The sequence below is a fragment of the Triturus cristatus genome, chromosome 6 (genome assembly GCF_964204655.1).
Source record: "Triturus cristatus chromosome 6, aTriCri1.1, whole genome shotgun sequence".
NCBI classification, from domain to species: domain Eukaryota; kingdom Metazoa; phylum Chordata; class Amphibia; order Caudata; family Salamandridae; genus Triturus; species Triturus cristatus.
The window spans coordinates 955,601,521-955,620,706 of NC_140589.1; the positions used below are offsets into that span (position 1 = coordinate 955,601,521).

Sequence of the window (19,186 nt, forward strand, 5' to 3'; positions counted from 1 at the left end):
GCTTGCTATTTTGCACAGTAACGTTGAGGTTATCTCTACAACTTATCTTAGATACATCATTGCCCATTTACTATTTAATAAGATCATCATATACAGGGTTCTCAAATGTACGCAATGACAAAATTTTGATTTATATAGTTGGATGTTTACAAATTGCCTATTTGCACAGCGCTCTAAAGTTCATATTTTGCGTCTTTGCACAGCTAGATTGTTGGTCATTGTATGAATTACTGGTTAAACCCATTCCCCTTTTTAAACTGTCTTTTTAGCTATGTACCTGTTTTATGATATTTACTTTATAATTTATTATATGTTTTATTTTTTCTCGAGTGAAGACTGTATGCTATATGTTTATAACGATGTTGTACTTTTATGGATCTTCATTGAATCCGAATAAAGTTATCAAACAAACAAAAAACAAACATAATCCTAGGAGGACACAAAAGACAAGTAATCAGCTACTTCAATTTTTTTTTTTTTTAACTCTTTTTATTAACAGTCATCGACTTCAGATAGAAAATATGGCACATTACAATAATGTAGATACTTCAATCAGGCACATACAAAGTTAGCAATGACATAGCACTGTGTACACTATGGGACAAATTAAGGCGAATGCGTGTCTTCCGGGTCTAATTGCAATGGTGGGGTACAAATGTTGCCTCTGTAGTGGTTTCAGGTCCCCCATATCGGGGACCACTTCCTGGGGCATCCTCGGGCCACATAGACAGTCTTTTCACGGAACATGCACCAGTCCATATTGGTCTTCCAATCTTTCAGCGCTGGAGGGGCGGCTGCCCCCCAAGCCTGGGCTATGTTCCTTTTAGCCACCATAAAACCAAGGGTGGCCAATTGTGTTTGGTTTACATTCAGGCCAGTGGGCTCCCATAAGTTGAGCAAACACCTACGCGCCTCCGTGAGCAGGTGGATTCCCAGGACATTCCCCACCACTCCATGAATCGCACTCCAGTAGGACTGGACAAGTGAGCATTCCCAGATGATATGTAGGAATGTGCCCAACTGGCCACACCTCCTACAACAGTCTCCCGTTGGGCGCCCTTCCCATCAACACTAGTCTAGGTCCCGTCATGTATATTCTGTGTAGTATTTTAAGTTGGACCAGTCGCAGTCTTGCAGGGATAGCCACCACCCTGGGAGATGACACGACCTCGCGCCAGTCTTCGTCGTCCAGTTCAATACCGTCCCCTATCCATTTTTGTCAAAGCTGTGTGAGAGGGTCTTCCATATTATGTATTAACTTATTGTAAATCAAAAAAAGAGACTTCTCTGGGAGGTGCCCATCCAATATCCTACTTTCCAGTGGAGAGGACTCAGGGGGGGGAGGGATCCCTTGGGGAAGGCCGAGCGCAGAGCATGCCGTATTTGTCTGTAGCGGAAGTGTTCTGAGGCAGCTAGGTCATGTTGCTCCTGCAGGGAAACGTACGTTTTTGTTACCCATTTCTCAAGTGTCCAGTAGGGCCAGATAGCGCAGGTCGAGGAGGTTTGGAATATAGTGTTCTATTATAGTTCCCACCTGGGATCAGCCACTTGTCCATTCGATAGCCAGGATCATCAGGGGTTCCATAGGTGCCATGATTAATGGCGGCCAGATGGGCATCCCAATAATATTTCTTAATGTCCGGAAGGGCGATTCCTCCGTCATACCATTTCAGAGTCAGTTTACTTAGAGCTATGCGTGGCAGTCCATTCCACAGAAGCTCCCTCTGAAGTCGTTCAATTTCTTTAAAATCAGCGGGGGGAGACTGCTTCTAGTGAGTTATGCAGGGCGTAGAGGAAGTGGGGGAGGGACATCATTTTGAAAAGTGCGGCCCTCCCCAAGAGGGACAATGAGAGAGTTTTCCAACTAGCGATGTCTCGCTGCAGACGATGGAGAGGGGGAAGAAGATTATTGTTATATCGGAGTATAGGGTTCAAGGACAAGAATATCCCAAGATATTTGAACCCCGATGTACTAATTTGGATTGGGCAGTTGGAGGGCAAGGCAGACACTCCCCCCATAAAGAGGATACAAATGGGATTTAGTCCAATTAATTTTGAATCCGGAGTATCTACCAAACACTGCCAAAATGTCCAACAAGACAATTAAAGATTTCCGAGGGTTAGTAAGATATAGTAGGATGTCGTCGGCGTAAAGTGATATCCGAACTTCCCAATCTGCTGACCAGCGGAATTCTCGGATTGATAGATCCTGTCGGATCCAGGCCGCAAGCGGCTCTAGTGCCAGGGCAAATAAAAGGGGGGAGAGCGGACAACCCTGACGGTTGCCTCGGCTCAGAGTGAAGGTATCCGACTGCTTATTATTGACAACGACCTTCGCCAGTGGCGCCGCATATAGGAAACGGACCCAGCCGATGAATTACTCACCGAACCCCAGCTTCTGGAGCACAGCGAAGAGATAGGGCAACTCAAGCATATCAAACGCCATAGTAGCGTCGAGGGAGACCAAGACTGCTGGTTCGTGTATCATATCTGCTCTGCCAAGCACCCCGTGTACACGGCGAAGGTTTAATGTCGTATTCCGGCGTGGGATGAAGCCAGATTGATCTGGGTGTATGAGAGTTGGTATGACTTTTACTAGGCGATTAGCAAGAACCTTCGCAAGGATTTTCGGCTCCGCATTAAGAAGAGAAATAGGCCGATATGATGCACAGTCTGTTTTTGGTTTCCCTTCTTTGTGAATTACAACGATGTTAGCTATGCGTTGATCTAGCGGAAGTTCCCCCAACTCCCTGCTTTCCTCGAACATGGCTTTGAGGTAAGCTGATAGTTTGCCCGGGCAGAGTTTATATAATTCTATGGGTATCCCATTTGGGCCAGAGACCTTTCCAGATTGAAGTGACCTGATGGCCTGGGCAATTTCATCTGTGGTCAGAGAGCTGTCCATTAGTTGCTTATCTGTCGAGGTGAGGGTGGGCAGATTGATGTCTCTTAGTAGTTCGGTGGAGTCTACCTCGGGATAGGGCGTCCCCGCCCTATAAACCGCTTCGAAATGTGCGGCAAATTGAGAAGCTATGTCTTGGGGTTCTACTATATTGGTGTTAAGGGCATTGTGGACGACCGGAACCAGTCTATTTGCCCATTCTCGCTTATCCAGCCATTTCCCTGCCTTGACTCCCAAGTCAATAAATTCTTCCAAGCTTTTCCTGTCCCAAAGTTCGAGCTGCCTCTGTAACAAGAGCTTTATATTCAGATTGCTTAAGCCGCAGTAGATGGAGCGCCTCTGGAGAGTCTCGATCCACCAGTTCTGTAGTAGGGGATCTCTGTGTATAGTCATAATCTAGTGAATAGTCCCGCCCATGTGCGTGGACCCCGGAGCAATAAAAAATAATCTCTAAAGGTGACAAATCATGCAGACCTGCATACACCTTTAAGAGAGAATTTAATTTAAAGACAGATAATGCAGCCTATACCCACAGGCTACACTGTCCAGAACTTCAACTAGAATTCCACCAACATCCACAAACAGCACTGCCTGTCCAGCTTTTCTCCACATAGGACAAAACCCTGCCTCTACCAGCAAAAGCCTCTGGAATGATAGAGGGTCCCCTGCGGCGGAGTCGGGTACCTCGGAAGGGAAACCGACCGCGGAGGAACCGCCGGCAGCCCCAACGGAGTGCGTGGTAACGACCGAGGTGGGGGCGGCGGAGGCAGTGGTGCTGGCTGCGGATGTGGAGGCGGTGGTGGCGGAGCGAGGTGGCGGTGGTGTTGGAGGCGGAGTCGGAGGTGGTGGAGGAGGAGGCGGTGATGTAGGCATCCGAGGAGGCGTATACACCACAGAGTACACCGATCCCGATGACTCTCTCTTCCTCGATGGCGACCTTCGCCTCGACGGCGATCTGCGCCTCGACGGCGATCTGCGCCTCGACGGCGATCTGCGTCTCGACGGCGATCTTCGTCTCGACGGCGATCTTCTTGACGTCGATCGTCTCGACGTCGATCGTCTCGACGTCGAACCTCTCCTCGACGGCGACGTCGACCGTCTCCTCTTCACCGACGGCGAACGGCGATCTCCCCTCGACGGCGAGCGCCGACGCCGGGTCCGATCTCGACGCCGACTGCTGGACGGCGACGTCGACGTCGCAGAAGATGCCGATGTAGTCGACGGCGGCCTGTTCAGGTCCCTCGACGTCGACAGTCGACGCCGCTTCTCCCCAGAGCCCTGGGGAGACGGCGAACAGATGGTAGTCATCCCCCTCGACGCCGCCGTCGACGCCGACGCCCTCGACGTCGACGGGGAATGGGGACGCTTACTGGTCTTCCTGCCCCTGGGGAGCCCCCCAGAGGCCTCAGTATGGGCCAAATCAGCCCCTCCAGACCCACCTGGTGCCTTCAGCCTTCTCTCCTCCAGGACTTGAAGCCTGATCTTCATTCTGTACCTCAGGGTCCTGGCTGAGAACGAGTGGCAGATTTCACAGTCTTCAGGCACGTGGGACTGGGGAAGGCAACCTATACACACCTCGTGTGGATCTGTTTTAGCCTTTTTTCTACCACACTCCGGGCACTTGTCGAACAAGCCAGGCATGTTGACAGTACCAGCCACTAAGCACTTGAAAAAGTGACAAAAATTGACAAAAACTACAATAAACCCTTGAAAAGGGGAGAGCTCAATGCTCCAGGGTCCTGCTAGCAGGAGCCGGAAAAAAGAACTGAAAGTAAAAGGGACCTGCTGGGCATTCTGGGATACTGGGGAAAGTTCTGGAAATCTGGAAAGTTTTCTTAAAGGCACAGTATCCTGTTCTAAGCCACATAATGGCAGCCTATGGGGCTTGTCTGTCAACTCCTTCCTCTCTTATCATTCCAGAGGCTTTTGCTGGTAGAGGCAGGGTTTTGTCCTATGTGGAGAAAAGCTGGACAGGCAGTGCTGTTTGTGGATGTTGGTGGAATTCTAGTTGAAGTTCTGGACAGTGTAGCCTGTGGGTATAGGCTGCATTATCTGTCTTTAAATTAAATTCTCTCTTAAAGGTGTATGCAGGTCTGCATGATTTGTCACCTTTAGAGATTATTTTTTATTGCTCCGGGGTCCACGCACATGGGCGGGACTATTCACTAGATTATGACTATAACAGAGATACCCGTACTACAGAACTGGAGTTACAGAAAAGAAACTACTCCTTCCCCCTCAAGTCGTAGGATGTCGGTTTCGATGTCAGACACTGCCTTCTGTTGCTCTCACTTGTGGCCTGATATTAAGGACAGGGCTTCCCCTCTGATCATCGTTTTAAAGGCCTCCCAGAGTATGTGGCTAGAGGTCACAGTGCCCACGTTTTCCGTGAATTAGCTATCTGTTGCGACTAGGAGACCTTTGCGTAGTTTTGGGTTACGAAGGTGCCAAGGGTTGATGGGGTAATACGACCCACCCGCATGTGGTCTAGGAGGAAGTGAGCCCACAGCGGTGAGTGATTGGAGATGCCTCTGGCTAAGTGACGCACCTCCAGGATGTGCGATGTTTGAGAGCTGGGAATCCGGATGTAACCAAGTGGGAAAAACTGTGGTGGGCCCCTGAGTGGAATGTGTATTGCTTTGTGTAGGGGTTGAACGTGCACCAGGTATCTATTAGTCCCATGGCCTCGAGGAGGTCTGCCAAGCCACGGGAAGAGGGTCCCAGCTCGCGAGGAGATGCCGGTCAAGTTCCCCCGAGCACACAGAATTAAAGTCGCCCCCCAGCACCAACAGGCCCTCCGGTAGCGAGAGAATAGTAGTATGGAGGTCTTGGAACGTAGTCAATTGTAGGCCAGGTGGGATGTAAATAGAGAAAAGTGTGAGGATCCGTCCCTCCCAGGAGCCAGATATGCCCACGTAACGACCCCTGTCATCGGACCAAGTGGAGTCTATACCGAGAGGGAATGCGTTCCGGACCATAATGCCCACCCCTCTGGAGCCAGTCGTAAACCCTGAATGTGCCACTAGTTTGTAACCGTACCTATTCATTGCCTTACAGGAGTGGCCCATAAGGTGAGCTTCTTGAAGGAGCACGAAATCTGGGCCCTGCTTCCTGATGTATTGCAGGACTACACTCCGCTTAACTTTATCCCCCAGCCCATTGACATTCCAGCTCAATATTTTAATGCTTTTCCCCAGTGTGTGTGCATTAGAGCCGTAGTGAGTCTTTTGTGCCTTCGCTGTGCCTGCAATTATGCGTCGATGTAAGAAAATAACATTACCAAAACGCCCCCACCAACAACCCCCCCCCCCCCGTCAACAACCCCCATCCCAGCTGACCTGCCCTCCGGACTTAGAACTGCCCAAACAAACTAGCAGAGTGCCTGTCGCCCAATTTCTAATACTACAAAACAACTAAAAATAGAAAAGAGGAGGAAGGCCAACACTCCATCCCCCCCCCCGACACTATCTAGAAATCAGTTGTCGCCAGTTAGACTGTCTTTAAGGATTCTCCGACTTAAGACGGAACCTGGTGAGATCATGTCCAGCTGCAAGGTCCCAGGGCCCGTTACCTGACCAAGATTGTGTGAAAGACTGGAACACCCAGCGCTTTCTAGCCCTGGTCCTGCAACTCTGGGTTACCATCCCTGTCACTGCCTCCAGAGCCATTGTCGATCCGACTGTCCAGCCAGTCTGAGACCACTTCCGGATTGTCAAAGAACGAAGCCCGTCTCCCAGACTCCACACGGAGGGGAGCCGGGAACATCATGGTGTACTTGAGTTTTTTCTTGACTGCCATGACCGTACAGCGCTGTCTCTGTACCAACTGCGTAAAGTCCGGGAAAAAGGTTAGAGCGGCATTTTCGTAGTACAGTGGGGGTGCAGACCTCGCATGTTGCAGGATCGCATCCCTGTTCCTCAAGCCCAGGACGCGAGCGATTAGTGGGCGTGGCGGCACACCTGGCTTAGGTCGGCCTCCCGGAATTCTATGTGCATGCTCGATAGTGAAAACTTTTCCCAGTCCCTCAGGTTTGAGGTGGTTCAAGATGAGGTCCTCTACAAACAGGTCCGGTGCAGGCCCCTCTGATTTTTCAGGCACTCCGAGAATGTGGACATTGTTGCACCGGGAACGACCTTCATAATCGTCCAGTTTGCGTTCGGCCGCCTCATAGGAGGATCTGAGATCTCGTACTTCTCGCTGGAGCAGGGACACTTCTTCTGTCAGATTAGCTGTCTTAATGTCTAGGGTTTTGACTTTCTCATTCATTTTTGTAAGGTCCGCCCGAATGAGGTTAACGTCAGTGGGGATTGTGTCCATTTTGTGCTCTAAGGATGATTTGACCCCGTTGATAGCTGCCATGACGCCTTGCAGCGTAAGGTCTGGGGTTATTGTTGTTGTTATTTTGGATTTATATCGCGCTCAATCACCTACAGGTCTCTAGGCACGCGGAAATCGATGGTAACAGACAATAGGGTTCTCCGGGTCCTCCACTGCTTTAGGAGTATGGCGCAGGTCAGTCAGTGAACCCTTGGGAAGGGTGTATCGGTCTAGTTTGTTGGACTGGATTTGCTTAGAGGTCCTGGGACCCCGAGCCGGGCCCTTTTCTGCGGCCTGTCTTCCTGCCATCGTGCTCATTGACCCCGGGAACCCACCAGCCGTGTTGCCGCCAAGCACCTCTCCGCTGATATGGTGGGGAGACGTGGGAAGGGGAGGGCAGCCGGACCCGGGCGGTCAGCTTATCCAGACACCAGGGGCTGGTGTATAAGGCACAGTAGGCGAGCGGCACACTAGAGGACATAGACCGACCGGAGATCAACGTCTGCGGTCCACACCCCCAGGAATCACTGTCACACTACAGCCGCTGTTTCACAGCCCTGGTCGAACAGCACTCGGGAGTAAAGTGGCAGCACTATTAAATAGGCGGCGATCAGCAGCAAGGAGGCTGGGGTACCAATGTGCGCTCTTTCACTGCTCCGTTACGCACTGCGGTGGTGTTGGGCCAGTGTCTGGACGTCTAGAGGGGCGGCTCAAATGGGCCCCATGTATCCGGAAGGACCCCTCCGTCCGATCTGTGCGCAGGCAGATAAGGAGCGATCAGCGGCGCCGATCGTCGAAGTCACAGTAGCTGCGGGCCCACAGATGATATCGGGCCACTAGGTGCGCGCTCCCTTGCCTCTGGGCACACCTCGCAGTAGATATTACCGGGCCTCAGGGAAGACAGGGAGGGCGGCCCCTTCAACCAGGGCAAAGCAGGCTATGGAGCAGAAGTCTCCCCGAGCCGGCAGTCCTGCCCCCAGCCCATGCCAGCCGGTCCAGCCACAACTACACGGGGCTCAGAGGGGGTGTCACTCTGGCATTGGTGTGCCCGCCAGAGGCACCTCCCTCAGGCGTCACTAAGAAAGCGGGTTCGCTGAGCTCACTCTGACGGGCGACTTCCGGCCCGATCAACCGGATCAGTTGCACTTCATATGGTCGGCCAAAATACTTTATGCCCCGGCGCGCGGTGCTCGTACAGGCCCAAACTGACGAGGCCCGTATCTTCGGCGCTGAGTGTCGCACAGAGCTCAGAACTACACCGGGTGGTTCTGCTTGGCTACAGCTATCGTCCGGTGAACCACGGGGACAGGATTACAGGCAGGATATTGGTGTCGGGGAAACGTAGCGACGGAGCAGAGGTCTCAAGCGGCCATCTTGGTCCGATGCTTGGCCACTCCCCCAGCTACTTCATACTTAAGTCTGTAATAGTACAAATAGGGCAGCATAATGATCTTCTTTATTCCTTCTAAATTATTTTTAAATAGGTAATTAAATGTAATATTTATAATCGGGTCTCATTATGGCCACTGACACCTCCCTGTTAATTTGTTAACAGGTCTATCACTTCTTTTTCATTTGTTGTAATCTATACTTGTGCCCAAACCAGTAGATCTGTTTTTATAGGGCAGCAGTGGATGTCTGTTTTTCTGTAGATTCTGTAATTGTCCTTCATTACCTCAACCTCGCGGATATTCGAACAAAGCTCCCTGTAAGGGAACGAAGGTTCTGCTGTGAGTATATGGCCTCCATACCCACTTCTTGCTACAAGGAATGATCCACTTTCATGCCCTCTCTATTAAGTGTAATTCTATAATCTTCAAATAATAATTCTGCAAAGGCCTACAACACAACAGATGTGATTTATTTTCCCCTATGCCCTAATAAAAGGCCTGAACGGCATACTTCCCAACATCCTATTAAAGCATACAAGCCCATTCATCATCATAATCTTTAATCGGAAGTGATCACACCATAAATGATCAAACACAACAATATTTCTATTAAAAGAGTTGTGCAAAATCCTAGAAGCCCCTAGTCTCATCTGGAATTTCTGGTTCTGAGTGCTGCTCTCAAGAAATTCAGTTTCACAAAAAGCATATAGTCATTAGGCAGAAGCTGCAAATACATTAGTGCGACATCTCATATCTTTTAAAAGGCGCTTAAACAATCTCCTTGGGCGAGTAAAATATTTACATAAAAGGACAAAATGTGGGGTATCCCGTGGAGACATATTGTCGCAGCCACAGGGACCTCTCTTCTGCATGTTAGACAAAGCCAGCCGAAGATGCCAAAAGGTGATGAAGCTGATTAAATCTAAATCGAGTTATTAAAAATGTGTCAGAGGCACTTGTTAAAATAGATATATTTTTTTCCATACCCTGGACTGATTTTAAAAGAGCGTGCCCTCTCACTGCTGGTTTACTAAGCTCATTATCTTCACAGAGAGCCATGGCATATTTAAAAAACAATTATTTTGCTAATGTCAGATCGCGGAACCTCACAATATCACATTTAAGAAAAATATCTACTCTTCCTAGGGCCGTGAGGGACTCTTGAACGTACCATAACAAGGGGATTTTGAGTGCATGGTCTAGTGATAGACAAACTAAGATGAACAAACAATTAAATTCTGCCTCATCACTGGACCAAATCTTCACACAACACAACAAAGGCTTCACTGCCACCAGTTCAGTTTACATCACTCCTACGGAAAGCGAGGGGGTACAAGCCCATTCATTGTGAAAGCGGCGTTCAGCTTGCTTCTCTTTCCACACTTTAGACCAGAAGTAATGGATCTGCGAACCCTGCTTCTACCTGTAAGATTTCTATAGAAGTTTCAAGCAAAATGTATATGAATAGCCTAAATAGACAAACCTTTCTCTAGGTGTGTACGATATTAAGCATGTGATCTAAACTGTATCACGTTATTGTAGCAAAACATGGCACGATATGATGTCTGTCCATACACCTCAAAAAAAATTATTGAAAAAAAGTGGTATTGCAACAAACAGGGTGGAGTGGGGTCGAGGGCCTTGTGCAAGACTTCCCTTCGTCTATGAAAATGTTTAAAACTTAGGTCATTTCTGTGACCGCACAGCACAAGCCGGTATCGTGGAACGCCAGAGCAGACAAACTCATTGATGCTGGCTAGAAGATCATGAATGGCAATTACACTCTGAGGTGGCACAGGAAATCTTACAGCAATGTGGAGAAACCTGGATCGATCTTTTTCCCACCAGAAAGAAAACAATGTGTGTCAAAGTTTGTTCTTTGGAGTTCCCAAGGCAGTCTTCAGCATGAGATCTTTCACCTACATTGGGGCTCTGAACACCTGTATGCCTTTACATTCATACCTCTCCTGCACAGAGTACTCAAGAAAATCAAGAGAGACAGGGCCCAAGTCGCCCTTTAATCGCCAGACTGGGCAACATGAGTGTGGTACCCGGAACCTTTGGACATGAATATCTATCATCCAATCCGGCTTCCTCCTCTGGAGGGTCTCCTGTCACAGCAGAAGGGCAAGATCCTGCACCCGAGCCTGCACAACCTACACCTCCATGCATGGATATTGAACAGCGACAATTGATTTTGACCTTCCTCCCAAAGTAGTTGGTGACATTCTGGTAGCTAGGCGTCTTTCTATGAAAACTTTCTTCTCATATCCAACCCCTACGGGCTTCCCTGTCTGATATATTGTTGTTCTGATTATCATTGGCCCAGCACACTTTGCTGTGGCTACAATTAAAGGTTACTGAATGGCCCTATTGGCCTTTTTACATTTACCTGATCAGCTATCCCCCTTCAGATCACTTGTTGTGATGTTTTTTTTTGAGGGGACTAACCCATATGTTCCCACCTACCTCTTTTATAATGCAGCAGTGTGTTTGCCCTTTGAGCCTATGCAGAGTTGCCTGTTATGCCTACTTAAAACTAAAACAGTGTTCCTCATTGCCATAACATCTCCCAGGCAGGTGGGTATACTTCAGGCCTTATCTTCTGTTTCACCATTTGCCTCCTTTTTTCACACAATTTAGTCCTTTGAACAAAGGCAGCATTTCTATCGAAGGTAGTCTTGTCGTTTCAATTAGGGCAATCCTTCAACTTATCAACATGTTATGAGCTCCCTCGTCCATTATAGAAGGAAGAACATATGGCATTGTCTTAATTCTAAGAGGGTCCTTTGTTTTTACATCAAGAGGACCAGAGAATCTAGACATTGTGACCAACTTTTGTCAGGTTTTCTGGAGCAAAGAAGGCCAAAGTGGTACAGAAAAGAACCATCTCTAGATGGATTGTCTTGTGTTATGGTCTGCAATGGGCTAGCCAAAAAGTTGCCCCATAAAGTTTACATGTTCACTCCAATAGAGCAAAGTCTAACACCATGGCACTAGTGCACGGGGTGGGCCAGTCTTGGATATCTGCCAGGATGCTACGTGCTGTCCCTCCACATGTTCACATAGCACTAATGCCCGAATAGGCAGGTTCGGCGGGGCTGGAGTTTCTCCCAGTCTGTCCTGCATGATATCCTGGTGTGAGCCATTCCAGAGACCCACCACCTGAGAGGCGCTGCTTTGGCATCTATTTAGAAAGTGGGAAATTTGTGGTTTGGATGTCACTATCAGAAATCCAAGAGTTACCTTCGCTAACACCTTTTCTTGTTAAGAGACTATCTAACTGCAGATTCCTTATTTGCCATTCCTCCTCCTACTTCTGTGGAATGGTTTTTATTCAGTACAATCTTAATAAAATTCCATCTAAAAAATTCTGCATACTGTTTCACATCAGTTTCTATAGGCTCCACATCTATTGGCATGGACAGAGTTCAGAAAGAAACCGTGGTAGAGCGATGATGCACCACGCCACCTGTCTGCGCGCGAGGGAATTAATATGGCAAATTTTCCAGATACAGCCTGACTGCTATTCAAAAGATCAGGAAGGTTAGGTTAGACATATCTCTACCAGAACATGTGTTCAAATATCTTTATTCGATTGTATTTTTTTTTTACAATCATAAAAGTACATATCACAAATATATATACATAGAACAAATTTCACAAATAGACAATTAAAAAATCCATATCATATACATACAATCATGAGCAAGATTACACAGATAAAGAGGTAAGCCCTTCGGTTCCCCTTTTTTTTTTTTTTTTTTGAGCAGCAAAAATATGTACAAAATATGTTGCGAAACTATATTAAAACCAGAGCAACAGACGAAACGAACCAGTTAAAAATATAAATAAGAATGCAAGTTTAAAATGAAGGAGAAGTACAATATTAGATGCAGCATAATTAACCCTCCATACTATTCCTGAAAGTGATAGCTAGTTTCAGGAAGCTGCAAATATATAAAGTGCAGTCACTATTTAAAAGTTGAAGGTAAAAAAGTGCTGGTTTGATCTGTGTGAAATTGAGTTTTTTTAAGCAAGGCTTTAGGTATAACTTCCGCGGTACTGTATAATAAGGGCAAATAAATAAAAAATGCACCAAATCTTGCGGAGACTTCCCGTCGCAGCCGCAAGCAGGAAGCACTTGACCTCGGTATGCCCCTTTCGGAGTTGCTAACAGGAGGTGGAATAAATCAAAGCGGAACCTTATCAATAAAAAGCGCTCATAGCCGGACATAGGCCAAGTTAGATAAGGTTCCATACTTAGGGTTGTTTGAAGTAAAGCATGTTTCCTAATGCTAGCTTTCAGCAATTCACCCTCCTCCCGGGCAAAGGACCTAGTGAGTAAGAATGTTTTTTTCACAAAGGATACATCGGCTCTAGTTATAGTCTCTGGGGCTGAGAACAAGTCAGGTCGTCCTAATTCCGTAAGACGGTCGTTTATGTACCTCAACCATGGTACCTTAAACCTGCCGTCCCAGGTTAAGGCTTCCTTTAAGATGTCATGAGTGAGTGGTATATCTTTATTTAGCCAGGAGGTCAACCAACATAACAGGGGACTTGCTGCTAATCTATCACTTAGAAAGGGTACCCCTAACTCCTCATGCACGGAGAAGTTTCCAGTTCCCCTTGGCAGCCTCAAAACCTTCTTTAAAAAGTTATTTTCTGCAGTCTCCAGGGCTTGTGTTTGGCTGTAGCCCCAGAGCTCGCTGCCGTAACAGGCAATGGCAACGCTTTTGGCTTGGTAAAGTTTAAGTAAAGCAGCCACCGGGCTATTACCCATTTTTCTAGCGAACCCGAGTATGGCTGCGTTAGTTCGTGTTACCTCACCCTTCTTTTTAACAACAGCTGGGCCCCAAGTTAATTGATTGTCAAGTAGGACACCAAGATAAGAGAAGGTTTTAGAGTTTGGGATTTTTCCACCGTTTATGGATAATAAATTAGGCTTTCGCATTCCTTGGCCTAATTTCATCACAAATGACTTTGAGTTATTAATACTCAAGCCTCGAGAGCACATAAAATCTTGAAATTAGTTTAAAAGTAACTGGAGACCATTTGCCGTCCTAGAAATAAGGACGGCATCGTCCGCGTATAGCAGAACCGGGACGCCTTTTCGGCCGACATAGGGGTAATCTGCTCCTATTTTTATCAGGTAATCTTCTAGCTCATTAATGTATAAATTGAACAAAAATGGGGCTAGGGTACACCCTTGACGGACTCCCCGATTAATTCTAATGTCACTTGTTACTTTCAGATCTTGCGTGTAACGTACATTAGCTCTAGTGTCTGAATGCAGGTCAGCCAAAATATGAATTAGGTTCTGCTCAACGCCCATCTTGGACATGATGTCCCACAGTTTACCTCTATCGACGCAATCAAAAGCGGACGATAGGTCCATGAAGGCCAAGTGAATCGTTCCCTGCCGGGCCAGGGTATATTTGCCCACTATTAAATATAGATTCAGACATTGGGTTATAGTAGAATGACCAGGTCTGAAACCATATTGTATAGGGGATATAATTTTATTCTCTGATGCCCATATTGATAACCTATTCAAGATTGCACCACCTATTACTTTAGCTACAGAATTAATTAGCGATATTGGCCTGTAGCATAGTGGACTACCACGGTCGCCCTTTTTGAATACAGGAACTATGGTTGATTGTCCCCAGGACTTTGGACAACCAGAGACTATAGCTGCATTTATCACCCTGGTAAGGACAGGTGCCCATACCGAGGTACAAGATTTAAAAAGATCCGGTGGCAAGCCATCTGGACCTGGGGCCTTATTTCCAGTTAAACCTTGGATAGCCTTTTCTATTTCATTGTCTGTAAAAGATAAAAAGTTCTCCTTAGGTATTAAAAGATCAGTTACTGTCTGTTGGTCGTTACTTTTAAAAATTGCACTAAAATGAGTAACCCAGTCTTTCTCTGAAATGTTTGTGCCTAATGCAGTATCACTCGGGTTGTCATACATTGGCTTATTTATAATTTCCCAGAATTTGCTACTGTTACCCAAAACTGAGGGATCAAGTAGACGCTCCCAGGTATAGGCTTTTATTTCCTTTTTCCGTTTGATAAGAGTTTTTTTATATGTCATACGGAGATTTTTAATATTTCCTGGGTCTCTGGGTTTGATTTTTAGCGCCTTTCTTAAGTTATTACTTGCCGAGGAACATGCGTTATCAAACCATTTAGGGTTATTTTTAACCGTCCCCTTTACTGGGACTGATAGCAGCGACCCTACTGTTGTCACGATTCGTTCAAAAATATCTAAGATTTGTTCTGGGGGCAAACATGTTAATACACAATCCATTAAGTCCCTACCACATGTCAGATTAATTTCTATATAAAAATTTTCTTGATTTACCATCTGCCATTTCAAGCGACGCTTTCCGTTAATACAATTTAATATACCCGCATCTTCACAGTGCTTCCGTTGTTCAAATACACCCCCACTTAAATTAATAGAAAGTGGGTTATGATCGCTGTGGATGCTAGTTTGAATCACGAAATTAGAGGCCTGATTGGCAAGATCGGCGGATAGTAACATATAATCTATGAACGACCCAGAACCAGAGCCTTTAAATGTTGGGACATCATAGACCTTGGTCTCAGGGACCAGCGACATGGCAACAAGCAAGTTATTTTCATTTAGCATGTCATTTAAATATGACCCTTGCCTAGTGTGGCGGAAATGAAATCCATCCATGCTTTACATCCCAGGGCACCCATAGGGGTGTCTCGGGGGTTACCGCAGGGATGAACATTAAAATCCCCCACAATTAAAGCATTACACGGCAATGTACCTGGACCTTCTTTCAATAGTTCATTCAATGACAATATATTACACTCCCCTTCGTCATTTATAGCATTATAGAAATTAACTAGTGTTAAAACATGTTTGCCTCGCTTCAGTACAAGCAATTGGATATTACAATTAACAGTTTTAAGACTGGTTATATCACACATAAGAGCCAGATTGACAAAAATAGCAAGACCCCCCCTTGCTCTGCCGCTAGCTGAGGGGGCTGCTGGCCTAAGAAAGCTTTGATATCCTTCAATGAAGGCATTATTTCCTTCCATCCAGGTCTCTTGGAGACATATAATTGCGAATTTTCTAACAAATGCGAGCCAGGATGGATCACTTAGTTTGTCATCCAGACCTGCTATGTTCCAGGAGACTAAGTTCATATTGAAGACAGCAGTATTCATATTAAAGGGAGCGGCCTCGATGCCGCTGGGAACTAATGTATGATCAGGTTGTTCAGCGCTGATAGCTCCCACAGTTACTGCTGCAGAGGGTTCTGAGTCTATATGAATTGGATGGATATTAAAAGCTTCTATCTGGTGTTGCATTGTACTAATATGCTCCAAGCCGTCAAGTTCGGGGCTAGCTGGAAAAGAATCTGTGACCAAATCTGTAGGGACGCTACTATCTAAATTAATAAAAGGGGGGGAGAGATTCTCATCATGGACAAGGTTACTAAATTTAAAATCGATAGGCAGAGATGAAGCTGATAGATCACACAGTCAATCGACACCCTCCATACCATTACGCTCATAAAGGGCATTGTACCTGTTTGAGATAGGGACATTATATTGGGTGTTAGAATATATGAAACGGGGGGTGTTATGATTGTTATATGATGCATTTATATACTCCTGATTCTCCGGGTAAAATGTTGAGAAGTTAACTTTGCTGGGCATATCTAGTGTATCATTTCTAAAATAACGTCGATCCTTTATAGTAAAGGGTTCGCGATTCCTCTGAATTGCACCATTGTAATTTGGGTTATGCATAGTGTAGTTTGCCTCATCCTCAATGTTAGGATATGAATTGCTATGATTTCGTGAGGGGTAAAAATAGCTTAAATCCTTAGTGCGAATCAAGCTATGGATCAAATTATCCTTCCAGCTAGAAATATGCCTTACCGCTCTGGTGTCATCGAAAGTGACTATAATGCAGTCACCCTCGGTTGATTTAAATCTATGGCCCACCCAGTCGACCCTCCTAACATTTGTGATCTTACCATTAATATGGCAGGGGAGCGGTCTATGACTGGTTAACCAGTGACTAACTTTATTCTTTAAATCACCATATCTCTCCGTTTTACCCATTTCTAATTGTGGTACACCTATCATTACTATGGTGTGAAGTTGGGATTCTGGAGGGAGATTAATGTGAATGGGTTTCTTGTTTTGTTGGGGCTGCATATGCTTTTGCACTGGCCGAGTATTCTGAGGTGGTGGTACTGTAAGGATAGGCCTGTCTGGCTCAACCTGAGCGTCAGGTGGTATGGAAGATGTGCCTTCCGTAGCCCATTCACTTTCATCACCGCCAGATGGGGTTCCCATCATAGTGGTAGGCATGACTGGAGGGGTTAAAGTAGTATTACATGTACTTGTATGTTGGTTAGGATTAATCTGAGCCTTGGCATTCAATAGCATAGAGGAATTCATGTTATAACCCGTAATGTCAAGGTTATCTGTCTGGGTATAGATGTTAATACCTTGAGGCAAATTCGGGAGATCCTTAGGATGAAGTTTATCAGAGTTCTTTAAAATTTGTTCTATACTAGAAATTTTCTCATTTAGGGGTTGGAGTATGGATTTAAACATCTGTTCCAAATTCAATAAATATGATCTATCAATTACGCACATCTCATCAATCTGCGTTGTCTCATTTATAACAGTTTTGCTGTTCTTGAACAAGTTTCTATTAGGCAACGTTACTGCTTGCTCTCCAACTGTTGTAATATCGTTAGAGGTACTGGTTGTTGGTTTAGCCATTTTAAAATTGAGCCATACATCTTTAGCTGAAGACTTGCGTTTGCCTATAGGTTTATATATTTTCCTCATGAGCGATTTTGATTTTGTTTTTTGCCTACCATATCGTGGTCTCTTTGTTTTTGGGGAAGGGGATTTATCTGCATCTATGGTATTGATTAGAAGGGAGCTTTCTGCGAGCACAACCCCTGAAGGAGTCAGTGACGTATTTTCCAAATGTAATGCACATGGAATAGCCCCGCCAATAGAAGCGGATTGGGGGCTGCCTTCAATATTGGTTGGTAGAGTGGGAAGGACTGGAGACGTATTTCTTCTGCAGCTATTACTATTTGGCAATCCTGAAAAGGACTGCTGTAATAGCGAGTCCTCTACACTGATGATAGACTCCGCAGTGTTATTTTGCACTGAAGTATGCATGGATAGATTAGGAAAACACAGATTAGGAGTAAGTGAGAGGCGTCTCTCCGTGTTTTGAATTGCGTCAGCGACCACTCCGTTTTTTGCAGCATTAAGTCTATAGCTGTAAGGGAAGGCAATGGAGTTACAGGCACGGACTTGTTTCTCGTCGTTGATCTTGTCGCCATATTGGTTTTCCTAGACTTGGACATTTCAAGCTTGATGTTCAACTATTTGGAAATACAATTGGATATAAGTGCCGAGATGATGCAAGATAGAGTTTCCAAGGCACACCAATCAGACCTATGGCATTTACGAGACACAATGATAATATCACCTTACAGCAATGGCATCCAGAAAGAGTTGTTAGGGGGGTAGCCCGTCCCGTCTCCTTCAGTCCCCTGAGGGCCACAGAGGGCCCGCCCTTTGCCCGGGCTTAGCCCGCGCGCGAGCCCGCGACGGGGGGAGTAGGTCCTGATTTAAAACGCCTCCGGGCGCGGGCGATGGTGAGGCTGCTTCCGGGATGTTGGGATCCGGGGAGCCTGGGAAATGTAGTTTTCTCTCCTCCCTCCTCACTGCGACCACGCGATGACTAACGCGGCGGCGGGAGGGAGGGAACACCAGGAACAGCAACCACAGCACCACGCTAGGGGAGCCGAGTTCAGGCTCAGCAGGAGCAGCCAAGAGACCAGGTAGATACGACACCCACTCCGCCGGGAGTAGGTCCTGATTTAAAACGCCTCCGGGCGCGGGCGATGGTGAGGCTGCTTCCGGGATGTTGGGATCCGGGGAGCCTGGGAAATGTAGTTTTCTCTCCTCCCTCCTCACTGCGACCACGCGATGACTAACGCGGCGGCGGGAGGGAGGGAACACCAGGAACAGCAACCACAGCACCACGCTAGGGGAGCCGAGTTCAGGCTCAGCAGGAGCAGCCAAGAGACCAGGTAGATACGAGAACATGTGTTACCTGAGTAAAGTAACTTTATGTAGCCTGGGGACCTGGGATTTATCCCCGCTATGGCACATCTCTGCCCATTTAGGTTTCTGTGGATGGGCAACATTTAATTTTTGTTATTGTTTCTGACCAGGCGTCTGTGTCGAAAGTAAGCTTAAAATCAATACATCCATTTATACTTCATTAAAAAAATGGGGATAAAAATCTTTATTAGGTTTTTCAATCAGCAATGAGCAAATAATGTTAACCATGATCAATCAAGTTCAAGTGCAAGAACACAGATCAGTGTAGAATACTGCCTGATTCTCATTGTGCCCTTTAGCCATGGCAGTGACACAGTATTTAGGATTTCTTTTACCCAAATGAATAAACTAACACTGTCTTTCATGCCTTAATATATACTCCAACTATCTGTCATTAGTATATGATCTTGAA

The 19,186-nt window shown here is 46.3% G+C and overlaps 1 protein-coding gene across 1 annotated transcript in view; it reads left to right on the forward strand.

The window, feature by feature from the left end:
• The window catches only part of IGF2R (insulin like growth factor 2 receptor), a 1,674,612-nt gene that overhangs the window by 1,222,910 nt on the left and 432,516 nt on the right, over nt 1-19,186 (forward strand). The gene's annotated exons all lie outside the window — the stretch shown is intronic.